Source organism: Lolium perenne, chromosome 6 (genome assembly GCF_019359855.2).
Source record: "Lolium perenne isolate Kyuss_39 chromosome 6, Kyuss_2.0, whole genome shotgun sequence".
Lineage (NCBI taxonomy): Eukaryota > Viridiplantae > Streptophyta > Magnoliopsida > Poales > Poaceae > Lolium > Lolium perenne.
The window spans coordinates 25,771,853-25,788,594 of NC_067249.2; positions in this window are offsets into that span (position 1 = coordinate 25,771,853).

A 16,742-nucleotide genomic window follows, 5' to 3' on the forward strand; every position below is an offset into this window, starting at 1 on the left:
ATATGTAGGAGGAATAGATCACATCAATACTATCATAGCAATAATTAACTTCATAATCTACAAGAGATCATGATCATAGCATAAACCAAGTACTAACACGGATGCACACACTGTCACCTTTACATCGTGCAGGAGGAATAAAACTACTTTAATAACATTGCTAGAGTAGCACATAGATGAATTGTGATACAAACACATTGCAATCATAAAGAGATATAAATAAGCACCTCACTATGCCATTCAACAGTGAATAAGTATTCTGTGAAATATAGCCTAAGAGACCCACACGGTGCACACACTGTCACCTTTACACACGTGGGACAAGGAGTCTCCGGAGATCACATAAGTAAAACTCACTTGACTAGCATAATGACATCTAGATTACAAGCATCATCATATGAATCTCAATCATGTAAGGCAGCTCATGAGATTATTGTATTGAAGCACATAGGAGAGAGATGAACCACATAGCTACCGGTACAGCCCCGAGCCTCGATGGAGAACTACTCCCTCCTCATGGGAGCAGCAGCGGTGATGAAGATGGCGGTGGAGATGGCAGCGGTGTCGATGGAGAAGCCTTCCGGGGGCACTTCCCCGCTCCGGCAGCGTGCCGGAACAGAGACTCCTGTCCCCCAGATCTTGGCTTCGCGATGGCGGCGGCTCTGGAAGGTTTCTGTGGGTTTCGTCCAACGTATCAGGGTTTTCGATCCAGGGGCTTTAAATAGGCGAAGAGGCGGCGCAGGAGGGTCGAAGGGGCGACGACACCATAGGGCGGCGCGGCCAGGGGGTGGGCCGCGCCACCCTATCATCTGGGGGCCTAGTGCCCCCCCTCTGGTCCTTCCCGGGTGTTCTGGATGCTTCCGGTGAAAATAGGAACTTGGGCGTTGATTTCGTCCGATTCCGAGAATATTTCGTTACTAGGATTTCTGAAACCAAAAACAGCAGAAAACAGGAACTGGCACTTCGGCATCTTGTTAATAGGTTAGTTCCAGAAAATGCACGAATATGACATAAAGTGTGCATAAAACATGTAGATATCATCAATAATGTGGCATGGAACATAAGAAATTATCAATACGTCGGAGACGTATCAGCATCCCCAAGCTTAGTTCTCGTCGTCTCCGAGCAGGTAAAACGATAAATACGTATAATTTCTGGAGTGACATGCCATCATAACCTTGATCATACTATTTGTAAAGCATATGTAGTGAATGCAGCGATCAAAACAATGTATATGACATGAGTAAACAAGTGAATCATATAGCAAAGACTTTTCATGAATAGCACTTCAAGACAAGCATCAATAAGTCTTGCATAAGAGTTAACTCATAAAGCAATAATTCATAGTAAAAGCATTGAAGCAACACAAAGGAAGATTAAGTCTCAGCGGTTGCTTTCAACTTGTAACATGTATATCTCATGGATAGTTGTCAATGCAAAGCAATATAACAAATGCAATAAGAAAGTATGTAAGAATCAATGCACAGTTCACACAAGTGTTTGCTTCTTGAGGTGGAGAGAAATAGGTGAACTGACTCAACAATAAAAGTAAAAGAATGGTCCTCCATAGAGGAAAAAGCATCGATTGCTATATTTGTGCTAGAGCTTTGATTTTGAAAACATAAAGAGAGCATGAAAATAAAGTTTTGAGAGGTGTATGTTGTTGTCAACGAATGGTAGCGGGTACTCTAACCCCCTTGCCAGACAAACCTTCAAAGAGCGGCTCCCATTTTATTTTATTTTGGGTGGCACTCCTTCCAACCTTTCTTTCACAAACCATGGCTAACCGAATCCTCGGGTGCCTGCCAACAATCTCATACCATGAAGGAGTGCCTTTTTATTTTAGTTTTATTATGATGACACTCCTCCCAACCTTTGCTTACACAAGCCATGGCTAACCGAATCCTTCGGGTGCCGTCCAACAATCACATACCATGGAGGAGTGTCTATTTAAGTTAATTAATTTGGGACTGGGAATCCCATTGCCAGCTCTTTTTGCAAAATTATTGGATAAGCGGATGAAGCCACTAGTCCATTGGTGAAAGTTGCCCAACAAGATTGAAAGATAAACACCACATACTTCCTCATGAGCTATAAAACATTGACACAAATCAGAGGTGATAAATTTTGAATTGTTTAAAGGTAGCACTCAAGCAATTTACTTTGGAATGGCGGAGAAATACCATGTAGTAGGTAGGTATGGTGGACACAAATGGCATAGTGGTTGGCTCAAGTATTTTGGATGCATGAGAAGTATTCCCTCTCGATACAAGGTTTAGGCTAGCAAGGCTTATTTGAAACAAACACAAGGATGAACCGGTGCAGCAAAACTCACATAAAAGACATATTGAAAACGTTATAAGACTCTACACCGTCTTCCTTGTTGTTCAAACTCAATACTAGAAATTATCTAGACCTTAGAGAGACCAAGTATGCAAACCAAATTTTAGCATGCTCTATGTATTTCTTCATTAATGGGTGCAAAGCATATGATGCAAGAGCTTAAACATGAGCACAACAATTGCCAAGTATCACATTACCCAAGACATTAATAGCAATTACTACATGTATCATTTTCCAATTCCAACCATATAACAATTTAACGAAGAAGAAACTTCGCCATGAATACTAAAAACTAAGAACACATGTGTTCATATGCAACAGCGGAGCGTGTCTCTCTCCCACACAAGCATGATGTAATCCAATTTATTCAAACACAAACAAAAATAGAAACAAACAAACAGACGCTCCAAGTAAAGTACATAAGATGTGATGGAATAAAAATATAGTTTCAGGGGAGGAACCTGATAATGTTGTCGATGAAGAAGGGGATGCCTTGGGCATCCCCAAGCTTAGACGCTTGAGTCTTCTTGATATATGCAGGGGTGAACCACCGGAGCATCCCCAAGCTTAGAGCTTTCACTCTTCTTGATCATAGTATATCATCCTCCTCTCTTGACCCTTGAAAACTTCCTTCACACCAAACTTCTCATAAACTTCAATAGAGGGGTTAGTACATAATCAAAAACTCACATGTTCAGAGGTGACACAATCAATCTTAACACTTCTGGACATTACTCAAAGCTACTAGAAGGTAATGGAACAAAGAAATCCACCCAACACAGCGAAAGAAGCAATGCGAAATAAAAGGCAGAATCTGTCAAAACAGAACAGTCCGTAAAGACGAATTTTTAATAAATACTTCCGTTGCTCAGATCAGAAAACTCAAAACTAATGAAAGTTGCGTACATATCTGAGGAACACGCACGTAAATTGGCATATTTTTTTGATTTTTCTACAGAGAAAACAGCCCAGATTCGTGACAGATAGAAATCTGTTTCTGCGCAGAAATCCAAATCTAGTATCAACCTTCGATTAGAGGCTTTACTTGGCACAACAAAACACAAAACTAAGATAAGGAGAGGTTGCTACAGTAGTAAACAACTTCCAAGACACAATTATAAAACAAAGTACTGTAGCAAAATAACACATGGGTTATCTCCCAAGAAGTTCTTTCTTTATAGCCATTAAGATGGGCTCAGCAGTTTTAATGATGCACTCGCAAGAAATAATATTTGAAGCAAAAGAGAGCATCAAGAAGCAAATTCAAAACACATTTAAGTCTAACATGCTTCCTATGAAGAGGAATCTTGTAAATAAACAAGTTCATGAAGAGCAAAGTAACAAGCATAGGAAGATAAAACAAGTGTAGCTTCAAAAATTTCAGCACATAGAGAGGTGTTTTAGTAACATGAAAATTTCTACAACCATATTTTCCTCTCTCATAATAACTTTCAGTAGCAACATGAGCAAACTCAACAATATAACCATCACATAAAGCATTCTTATCATGAGTCTCATGCATAAAATTATTACTCTCCACATAAGCATAGTTATTCTTATTAATTGTAGTAGGAGCAAATTCAACAAAGTAGCTATCATTATTATTCTCATCAAGTGTTGGAGGCATAGTATAATCACAACAAAATTTACTCTCCAAAGTAGGTGGCACCAAAAGACCACTATCATTATAATCATCATAAATAGGAGGCAAAGTATCATCAAAGAAAATTTTCTCCTCAATGCTTGGGGGACTAAAAAGATCATGAAAACCAGCTTCCCCAAGCTTAGAACTTTCTATATTATTATCAACAATGGTGTTCAAAGCGTTCATACTAATATTACTACCAGCATGCCAATAAGATTCCATAGGTTTTTTAATTTTCGCATCAAACAATCCATGTTTTAAATCAGGAAATAGAATAAGAAGATCATTCTTGTCCATTATGCCAAACTAGTGTAAACAAGAAACAAAAAGTTGCAATTGCAGGATCTAAAGGACATAGCTTCGAGTACTTACGACAGCGGAAAATAGCTTGGTAGCCGAGGTCCGGAGTGTGAGTACCTTTTACCTTTCCTCCCCGGCAACGGCGCCAGAAAATAGCTTGATGTCTACTTCCCCCTCCTTTTCCTCAGAGATGTTGTTGGGCCTCCAAGAGCAGAGGTTTGTAGAACAGCAGCAAGTTTTCCCTTAAGTGGATCACCCAAGGTTTATCGAACTCAGGAGGAAGAGGTCAAAGATATCCCTCTCATGCAACCCCAACCACAAAGCAAGAAGTCTCTTGTGTCCCCAACACACCTAATAGGTGCACTAGTTCGGCGAAGAGATAGTGAAATACAGGTGGTATGAATATATATGAGCAGTAGCAACGGTGCCAGAAAATAGCTTGCTGGCGTGTAGTTGATGGTGGTAGTATTGCAGCAGTAGTAACGCAGTAAAACAGTAAACAAGCAGTAGTAACGCATCAGTATTTAGGAACAAGGCCTAGGGATTAGACTTTCACTAGTGGACACTCTCAACATTGATCACATAACAGAATAGATAAATGCATACTCTACACTCTTGTTGGATGATGAACACATTGCGTAGGATTACACGAACCCTCCACAATTAATGTTCATATTTTAGTAACCTTATAGTGTAAGATAGATCAAAAGACTAAACCAAGTACTAACATAGCATGCACACTGTCACCTTCATGCATATGTAGGAGGAATAGATCACATCAATACTATCATAGCAATAATTAACTTCATAATCTACAAGAGATCATGATCATAGCATAAACCAAGTACTAACACGGATGCACACACTGTCACCTTTACATCGTGCAGGAGGAATAAAACTACTTTAATAACATTGCTAGAGTAGCACATAGATGAATTGTGATACAAACACATTGCAATCATAAAGAGATATAAATAAGCACCTCACTATGCCATTCAACAGTGAATAAGTATTCTGTGAAATATAGCCTAAGAGACCCACACGGTGCACACACTGTCACCTTTACACACGTGGGACAAGGAGTCTCCGGAGATCACATAAGTAAAACTCACTTGACTAGCATAATGACATCTAGATTACAAGCATCATCATATGAATCTCAATCATGTAAGGCAGCTCATGAGATTATTGTATTGAAGCACATAGGAGAGAGATGAACCACATAGCTACCGGTACAGCCCCGAGCCTCGATGGAGAACTACTCCCTCCTCATGGGAGCAGCAGCGGTGATGAAGATGGCGGTGGAGATGGCAGCGGTGTCGATGGAGAAGCCTTCCGGGGGCACTTCCCCGCTCCGGCAGCGTGCCGGAACAGAGACTCCTGTCCCCCAGATCTTGGCTTCGCGATGGCGGCGGCTCTGGAAGGTTTCTGTGGGTTTCGTCCAACGTATCAGGGTTTTCGATCCAGGGGCTTTAAATAGGCGAAGAGGCAGCGCAGGAGGGTCGAAGGGGCGACGACACCATAGGGCGGCGCGGCCAGGGGGTGGGCCGCGCCACCCTATCATCTGGGGGCCCAGTGCCCCCCCTATGGTCCTTCCCGGGTGTTCTGGATGCTTCCGGTGAAAATAGGAACTTGGGCGTTGATTTCGTCCGATTCCGAGAATATTTCGTTACTAGGATTTCTGAAACCAAAAACAGCAGAAAACAGGAACTGGCACTTCGGCATCTTGTTAATAGGTTAGTTCCAGAAAATGCACGAATATGACATAAAGTGTGCATAAAACATGTAGATATCATCAATAATGTGGCATGGAACATAAGAAATTATCGATACGTCGGAGACGTATCAATAGGTGCACTAGTTTGGCGAAGAGATAGTGAGGTACAAGTAATATGGATGAGTATGAGTGATAATAGCAATCTGAGTAAAATATGGCAGCGAGTAAACATTCAACAAAACAGTAAACAAACGGTGATTCGATGCTTGGAAGCAAGGCCCAGGGATCCTGCTTTCACTAGTGGACACTCTCAACAATGATCACATAATAGGACTACTCTACACCCTCTTGTTGGATGATGAACACCATTGTGTAGGGTTACACGAACCCTCAATGCCGGAGTTAACAAGCTCCACAATATTCAATGTTCATATTTAAATAACCTTAGAGTGCAAGATAGATCAACACAACCAAACCAAGTACTAACATAGCATGCACACCGTAACCTTCACACTATGAAAGGAGGAATAGATCGCATCAATACCATCATAGTAATAGTTAACTTCATAATCTACAAGAGATCACAATCGTAGCATAAACCAAGTACTTCATGATGCACACACTGCCAACATTACATCATGGAGGAGGAATAGACTACTTTAATAACATCACTAGAGTAGCACATAGATGATATTCAACTAGATCACATAGAGAGAGAGATGAACCACATAGCTACAGCGGAGCCCTCAGCCCCGGGGGTGAATTACTCCCTCCTCATCATGGAGGCAGCGATGGCGGTGAAGATGGCGGTGGAGACGGCGGTGGAGATGGCTCCGGGGGCAATTCCCCGTCCCGGCAGGGTGCCGGAACAGCGACTTCTGTCCCCCGAATTGGACTTTCGCGATGGCGGCGGCTCTGGATGGTTTTCTCTGTTTCCGTCGAACTCTCCGATGTTTTTAGGTCAGGGACGAATATATAGGCGGAGAGGCGGCGCAAGGAGGCGGCTGGGGCCCCCACACCATAGGCTGGCGCGGCCAGGGGGCCACCCGCGCCGCCTTATGGTGTGGGCCCCCTGCTGCCCGCCTCCGACTCTCCTTCGGTGTTCCGGAAGCTTCCGGGAATTCTAAGACTTTCGGTGTTGATTTCGTCCGATTCCGAAAATATTTCTTTACTAGGATTTCTGAAACCAAAAACAGCAGAAAACAGCAACTGGCCTTTCGGCATCTCGTCAATAGGTTAGTTCCGGAAAACACATAAATATGACATAAAATGTGAACAAAACATGTCGGTATTGTCATAAAACAAGCATGGAACATCAGAAATTATAGATACGTTGGAGACGTATCAGCATCCCCAAGCTTAGTTCCTACTCGTCCTCGAGTAGGTAAACAATAAAAGATAATTTCTGAGGTGACATGCTACCAACATAATCTTAATCATACTATTATAAAGCATGTGAGATGAATGCAGCGATTCGAAACAACGTAAATGCAATGAGTAAACAATTGAATCATATAGCAAAGACTTTTCATGAATAGTACTTTCAAGACAAGCATCAATAAGTCTTGCATAAGAGTTACTCATAAAGCAATAAATTCTTAGTAAAGGTATTGAAGCAACACAATGGAAGATTAAGTTTCAGCGGTTGCTTTCAACTTGTAACATGTATATCTCATGGATAGTTGTCAATGCAAAGCAATATAACAAGTGCAATAAGCAAGTATATAAGAATCAATGCACAGTTCACACAAATGTTTGCTTCTTGAGGTGGAGAGAGATAGGTGAACTGACTCAACAATAAAAGTAAAAGAATGGTCCTTCAAAGAGGAAAGCATCGATTGCTATATTTGTGCTAGAGCTTTGATTTTGAAAACAAGAAACAATTTTGTCAACGGTAGTAATAAAGCATATGTATCATGTAAATTATATCTTACAAGTTGCAAGCCTCATGCATAGTATACTAATAGTGCCCGCACCTTGTCCTAATTAGCTTGGACTACCGGGATCATCGCAATGCACTTGTTTTAACCAAGTGTCACAAATGGGTACCCCTATGCCGCCTGTACAAAGGTCTAAGGAGAAAGCTCGCATTGGATTTCTCGCTTTTGATTATTCTCAACTTAGACATCCATACCGGGACAACATAGACAACAGATAATGGACTCCTCTTTTATGCATAAGCATGTAACAACGATTAATTTTCTCATTTGAGATTGAGGATATATGTCCAAAACTGAAACTTCCACCATGGATCATGGCTTTAGTTAGCGGCCCAATGTTCTTCTCTAACAATATGCACGCTCTAACCATAAGGTGGTAGATCGCCCTTACTTCAGACAAGACGAACATGCATATCAACTCACATGAAATTCAACAAAGAGTAGTTGATGGCGTCCCCAGTGAACATGGTTATCGCACAACGAGCAACTTAATAAGAGATAAAGTGCATAAGTACATATTCAATACCACAATAGTTTTTAAGCTATTTGTCCCATGAGCTATATATTGTAAAGGTGAAGAATGGAAATTTAAAGGTAGCACTCAAGCAATTTACTTTGGAATGGCGGAGAAATACCATGTAGTAGGTAGGTATGGTGGACACAAATGGCATAGTGTTTGGCTCAAGTATTTTGGATGCATGAGAAGTATTCCCTCTCGATACAAGGTTTAGGCTAGCAAGGTAGTTTGAAACAAACACAAGTATGAACTAGTACAGCAAAACTCACATGAAAGACATATTACAAGCATTATAAGACTATACATCGTCTTCCTTGTTGTTCAAACACCTCACTAGAAAATATCTAGACTCTAGAGAAACCACTCATGCAAACCAAATTTTAACAAGCTCTATGTATTTCTTCACTAATAGGTGCAAAGTATATGATGCAAGAGCTTAAACAAGAGCACAACAATTTCCAAGTATCACATTACCCAAGACATTATAGCAATTACTACATGTATCATTTTCCAATTCCAACCATATAACAATTTAACGAAGAAGAAACTTCGCCATGAATACTATGAGTAGAGCCTAAGGACATACTTGTCCATATGCAACAGCGGAGCGTGTCTCTCTCCCACACAAGCATTTATTCAAACAAAAACAAAAACGAAAGCAAACAGACGCTCCAAGTAAAGTACATAAGATGTGGCCGAATAAAAATATAGTTTCAAGAGAAGGAACCTGATAATCTGTCGATGAAGAAGGGGATGCCTTGGGAATCCCCAAGCTTAGATGCTTGAGTCTACTTGAAATATGCAGGGATGAACCACCGGGGCATCCCCAAGCTTAGAGCTTTCACTCTTCTTGATCACATTGTATCATCCTCCTCTCTTGACCCTTGAAAACTTCCTCCACACCAAACTCAAAACAAACTCATTAGAGGGTTAGTGCATAATCAAAAATTCACATGTTCAGAGGTGACACAATCATTCTTAACACTTCTGGACATTGCCCAAAGCTACTAGAAGTTAATGGAACAAAGAAATCCATCCCACATAGCAAAAGAGGCAATGCGAAATAAAAGACAGAATCTGTCAAAACAGAACAGTCCGTAAAGATGATTTTTAAAATGGCACCAGACTTGCTCAGATGAAAATGCCCAAATTGAATTAAAGTTGCGTACATATCTGAGGATCACACACGTAAATTGGTATAATTTTCTGAGTTACCTACAGAGAATTAGGCCCAGATTCGTGACAGCAAGAAATCTGTTTCTGTGCAGTAATCCAAATCTAGTATGAACCTTACTATCAACGACTTTACTTGGCACAACAAAACACAAAACTAAGATAAGGAGAGGTTGCTACAGTAGTAAACAACTTCCAAGACACAAATATTAAACAAAGTACTGTAGCAAAATAACACATGGGTTATCTCCCAAGAAGTTCTTTCTTTATAGCCATTAAGATGGGCTCAGCAGTTTTAATGATGCACTCGCAAGAAATAGTATTTGAAGCAAAAGAGAGCTTCAAAAGGCAAATTCAAAACACATTTAAGCCTAACATGCTTCCTATGCAGAGTAATCTTGTACACAAATGAATTCATGAAGAACAAAGTGACAAGCATAAGAGGATAAAACACGAGTAACTTCAAGATTCTCAACATAAAGAGGGGAAACTTAATATTATTAAGATGCATATAACCATATTTCCCTCTCTCATAATAACTTTCAGTAGCATCATTGATGAAATCCACAATATACCCATCACTTAAAACATTCTTATCATGGTTCATATGCATAGAAGTATCATTAAATTTGGCATAAGAAGAGTTATTCTCATTTTTAGTAATTGGAGCAAGATTATTATCAAGAATTTGAACATGGTAAACAAGTTGCATATTAAGGGAGTTGTTTTTGGTAATCCAATCATGACTATGACAAGTTTCATAAGGATAGTTATAATCTATATCATAGCATTCTTTATAATAATCATCAAATATCGGAGGCACAGTGTAATCATAAGAAATAGAATAGTTATCTTTCACAGTTGGTTTATCCGTGTCCATACCATCATTGTTATTAGAAGGAGATGTATCAAACACATAATGATCAGTAGCAAAAGGATTTTCAAACACCTCTTCCCCAAGCTTAGAGCTTTCTATATCATTATGGGAGGAAGCATGGATAGCACTGACACTATGGCAATTATTATCATCATCATTTTCAGAATTAGTTTCCCAGAGATTTGCAATATCAAAAGTAGTGTGCTCATTCAAATCATGATCGCTAATGTATGTAAAGGGCATAGGAAGATCATCGTATTCAGATTCATTATCACAATAATCGTTAGGAGCAACATACTTACGGTTACCTAGCGTTATCTCATTCACGCGGGGATACGCCGTTACCTCTTTCTTTTTATTCTCCTTCTTCTTCTTCTTCTTCTTCTTCGTTCCTTTTTTCTTCTTCTTCTCTTCCTTTTCCTCGTTCCCTTCTTTAGGAGGAAGAGGCTTGAAGGGTGGCTTGTCCGCATAACCTGATTTACTTTCAGAAACAATAGAAGAAACTTGGGAGGATCCCTCCTTTTCATTAATTAGTTGAAAACACACAATGTCCTATCATATTTTGGCAAGGTGTCATCTTCTAAAATATTTTGTATGTAAGTATTTGTATGGCTATTATCAATGCAATAAGAAAAACACCCATGCAGGACATCATCAATATCAAGATCACTCATATGTAACAAAAAGATTTTTCTCGACAGTTCTTCACACCCCAAAAATAAAGTAAGTTCATCATGCTGATTAGGAGTAATTTCATCATCACAATACAAATTTGCAGCACTCATTGGGTTCAAATTATCATTGGAGGAGCATTGAAAATTAAAATGACCCACTTCATGGCAAACTTCACAAATAAAAGGATAGAGGGCACAAACTTTTTTACCAAGATCATCTAGAGCCCTAAACCACTTTCTAGTTTTTTCATTAGCATGATGGATACAATATTCATCTTTGATTTGATTAATTCCACAAGGTCTATGTATTCCACAAAAATTAACATGCTTATAGGAAATAGCATTCTTAGGAGTTTGAGCATGCTTATTGCAATAATTAACAACAATTTCATTCTTCATGCAAGCCTCTTTAAAAGGTTCATGATATTTATCAAAATTCTTTTTAGGTAATTCAAAATGAGAAGCAAAGGCTTTATAAAGATTTGCAGCAACTTGAGAGTCAAGACCATAAGTAGCACTCATATTTCAAAATTTATCGGTATCCATAAAAGCTTCAATGCATTCATAATCATAATTTATACCTGACTCTTTACCTTTGTCGTTCTCCCATCCTTCAGCGTTGTCCTCAATCCGATCAAGAAGATCCCACCTAGCTTCAACCTCCTTGCTTGTGAAAGATCCCTCCGAACATGCGTCCAGATAGTCCTTATGTTGTCCTGAAAGCCTCGCATAAAAATTGTTAACAATAACATTACGGGGGAGCTCATGAATGGGACATTTGAGCATTAGTGATTTCAATCTCCCCCACGCTTGAGAAATACTCTCTCCATCATGAGGATAAAAGTTATAAATATAATTCCTATCAATAGGCACTTCATGAGGAGGATAAAATTTAGAATAAAAGAGAGATGCAATTTCCTCCCAACCAAGAGAATGACTATTCTCCAACAATTTATACCAATGCGCCGCTTTACTGCAATGAAACAGAGAATAGCTTCTTCCTCACTTCATCCATAGAGATACCTGCACACTTGAATAACCCGCATAATTCATGCAAAAACAGTAAATGATCTCTAGGGTGGACAGTTCCATCCCCTTTATAGTGGTTATCCATAACACGTTCAATAATTTTCATAGGTATTTTATACGGAATACTTTCAGCAGGTGGATTTAAAATATCACAAGCATCATTAGAGTTATTGCATATGGGAGATAAAGTATTATCAGAGCAAATTTTCTCCCCTAAAGATGGGAAGCTAAAAAGATCACAAAAACTAGCTTCCCCAAGCTTAGACTTCTCCATAGCATTAGCAGTAATTGCATTCATACTAATAACATCGCTACTAGCATGCAAATAAGGTTCCATAGGTTTTTTAATTTTCGCACCAAACAATTCTAAATCAGGAAAAAGATTAAAAAGCTCACCAATTTTGTTGTTATTTTCCATTATGCCTAACTAGTGAAAATAAAAACAAGAAACAAAAAGATGCAATTGCATAATCTAAAGGAGATAGCTTCGAGCACTCACGCACCGGCAGCAGTGCTAGGAAATAGCTTAGTAGTCGGAGGATGTGAATACCTTTTACCTTACCTCCCCGGCAACGGCGCCAGAAAATAGCTTGATGTCTACGTGTGCTTCTATTCTTGTAGACAGTGTTGGGCCTCCAAGAGCAGAGGTTTGTAGAACAGCAGCAAGTTTCCCTTAAGTGGATCACCCAAGGTTTATCGAACTCAGGGAGGAAGAGGTCAAAGATATCCCTCTCAAGCAACCCTGCAACCACAAAGCAAGAAGTCTCTTGTGTCCCCAACACACCAAATACACTTGTCAGATGTATAGGTGCACTAGTTCGGCGAAGAGATAGTGAGGTACAAGTAATATGGATGAGTATGAGTGATAATAGCAATCTGAGTAAAATATGGCAGCGAGTAAACATTCAACAAAACAGTAAACAAACGGTGATTCGATGCTTGGAAGCAAGGCCCAGGGATCCTGCTTTCACTAGTGGACACTACAATGATCACATAATAGGACTACTCTACACCCTCTTGTTGGATGATGAACACCATTGTGTAGGGTTACACGAACCCTCAATGTCGGAGTTAACAAGCTCCACAATATTCAATGTTCATATTTAAATAACCTTAGAGTGCAAGATAGATCAACACAACCAAACCAAGTACTAACATAGCATGCACACCGTAACCTTCACACTATGAAAGGAGGAATAGATCGCATCAATACCATCATAGTAATAGTTAACTTCATAATCTACAAGAGATCACAATCATAGCATAAACCAAGTACTTCATGATGCACACACTGCCAACATTACATCATGGAGGAGGAATAGACTACTTTAATAACATCACTAGAGTAGCACATAGATGATATTCAACTAGATCACATAGAGAGAGAGATGAACCACATAGCTACAGCGGAGCCCTCAGCCCCGGGGGTGAATTACTCCCTCCTCATCATGGAGGCAGCGATGGCGGTGAAGATGGCGGTGGAGACGGCGGTGGAGATGGCTCCGGGGGCAATTCCCCGTCCCGGCAGGGTGCCGGAACAGCGACTTCTGTCCCCCGAATTGGACTTTCGCGATGGCGGCGGCTCTGGATGGTTTTCTCTGTTTCCGTCGAACTCTCCGATGTTTTTAGGTCAGGGACGAATATATAGGCGGAGAGGCGGCGCAAGGAGGCGGCTGGGGCCCCCACACCATAGGCTGGCGCGGCCAGGGGGCCACCCGCGCCGCCTTATGGTGTGGGCCCCCTGCTGCCCGCCTCCGACTCTCCTTCGGTGTTCCGGAAGCTTCCGGGAATTCTAAGACTTTCGGTGTTGATTTCGTCCGATTCCAAAAATATTTCCTTACTAGGATTTCTGAAACCAAAAACAGCAGAAAAAGACATCGCCTTTCGGCATCTCGTCAATAGGTTAGTTCCGGAAAACGCATAAATATGACATAAAATGTGAACAAAACATGTCGGTATTGTCATAAAACAAGCATGGAACATCAGAAATTATAGATACGTTGGAGACGTATCAGTTATCGTTATGAAATATTAATGAGAAGTCTTATCATTTACATATTGCACATCTTATTTTAGTTTGCAATCTCTATTATGTGATTGATCTTGTTGTTAGTATTGACATCACTTTGGGAGTATTGAGTAAATCTATTTGGTTTTGGCAAACTTAGCATTGGTCAATAGCAACAACACCTTGAGGTTTAAGTAGAAAAGAGAAATATATATAGTTGTTTCATTGTCTTCCTTTCTTGTTAGCTCATAGCTTATTATTCTGAAGTTAAATTGTTTGTGCTTACAAGAAAGATGCATGATTGTTTCTATCACATGTATATTCGTTTGTTTCCCTCAACTTTTGTGCTTGCCAATTAACCTTGCTAGCCAAAGACCTGTACTGAGAGGGAATGCTTCTCGTGCATCCAAACCTTAACCCAAACCTATGCCATTTGTGTCCACCATATCTACCTACTACATGGTATTTCTCCGCCATTCCAAAGTAAATTTCTTGAGTGCTACCTTTAAAATTTCTATCCTTTACCTCTGCAATATATAGCTCATGGGACAAATAGCTTAAAAACTATCGTGGTGAATAATATGTACTTATGTGTCTTATTTCTTAGTAAGTTGCTTGTTGAGCGGTAACCATGTTTTCTGGGGACGCCACCAACTCTTTTACCTTTGTTGAATATCATGTGAGTTGCTATGCATGTTCGTCTTGTCTGAAGTAAGGGCGGTTTTCACAATCAAATGGTTTGAGTATGCATACTGTTAGAGAAGAACATTGGGCCGCTAACTAAAGCCATGATTCATGGTGGAAGTTTCAGTATGGACAGCTAATCCTCAATCTCTTATGAGAATAATAATTGTTGTTGAATGCTTATGCATTAAAGAGGAGTCCATTATCTGTTGTCTATGTTGTCCCGGTATGGATGTCTAAGTTGAGAATAATCAAAAGCGAGAAATCCAATGCGAGCTTTCTCCTTAGACCTTTGTACAGGCGGCATAGAGGTACCCCTTTGTGACACTTGGTTGAAACATATGCTATGCAATGATAATCTGTGTTAATCCAAGCTAATTAGAACAAGGTGCGAGCACTATTAGTATACTATGCATGAGGCTTGCAACTTATAAGATGTCTTATACATAACACATATGCTTTATTACTACCGTTGACAAAATTGTTTCTTGTTTTCAAAATGAAAAGCTCTAGCACAAAAATAGTAATCCATGCTTCCCTCTGCGAAGGGTCTGTCTCTTACTTTATGTCGAGTCAGTAAACCTATTCCCCACCATCTTAAGCAAGCATTTGAGTTGTTGTGATCAAACCATTATATTGTGATTTACTTCATCATGTCTTTTACTCTTCCTTGTTTAGTACAAGTTTTATCTGAATGAATATAGCTTTGAAAGTTATCAATGATTACTATGATTGAGTATGTAAGTTTACCATAAGCTTTAATATAAAAGCGCTGCTCCATAGATAAGTATAATCTGTTAACTGTTCTCTGACCAAGAACAAAGTTTGCCATCACCAACTATGATTTCTTATGCACCTTTATTTGTGATTACCTTATACTTGTTTCAAGTTGAGTTATATGAGGAAGTTGTTCACTAGAATGTCTTGTGTGAATGAATATGATGCTTCTTTTCCGTATTTGATTTATCGACTCTTCACTCCATAAACATGTGGTCCTGTTTACCGAGTTCAGTTTCGCTTGGGGACAAGCGAAGTCTAAGCTTGGGGGGAGTTGATACGTCCAATTTGCATCACTATTTTATATCATAATTTGCTGTTATTCATTGATATATTTCATATTTGGAGATGATACTTATGTTATTTCATCTATTTTGCATGTTTCATGATTATTGGAGGATCGCGCACCGGAGCCAGGATTCTGCTGGAAAAAGCACCGTCAGAATGCAATATTTCGGAAGATCAACAATTGACGGGAATTATACGAAAAATCCTATTTTTCCAGATGACGAAGGGAGCCAGAAGGGGGAGCCGAGGAGGGCCGCCATGGGCCCCCCTCACAGGTCGGCGCGGGCCCTGCCCTGGCCGCGCCGCCCTGTGAGGAGGGGGCCCACAGCCCCCTCTCGCCTCCTTTTCTTCGCGTACTCCTTCGTCCCGAAAACCTAAGCTCCAGGGGTACGTCGCGAAGAGTCACAGCCGCCTCTGCGGGGCGGAGAACACCAGAGAGAAAAGAGCTCTCCGGCGGGCAGGAATCCGCCGGGGAAATTCCCTCCCGGAGGGGGAAATCGACGCCATCGTCACCGTCATCGAGCTGGACATCATCTCCATCACCATCGTCATCATCTCCATCATCATCACCGCCATCTCCACCGCTGCACCTCGTCACCGCTGTAACAATTCGGGTTGGATCTTGATTGTTTGATAGGGGAAACTCTCCCGGTGTTGATTTCTACTTGTTATTGATGCTATTGAGTGAAACCATTGAACCAAGGTTTATGTTCAGATTGTTATTCATCATCATATCACCTCTGATCATGTTCCATATGATGTCTCGTGAG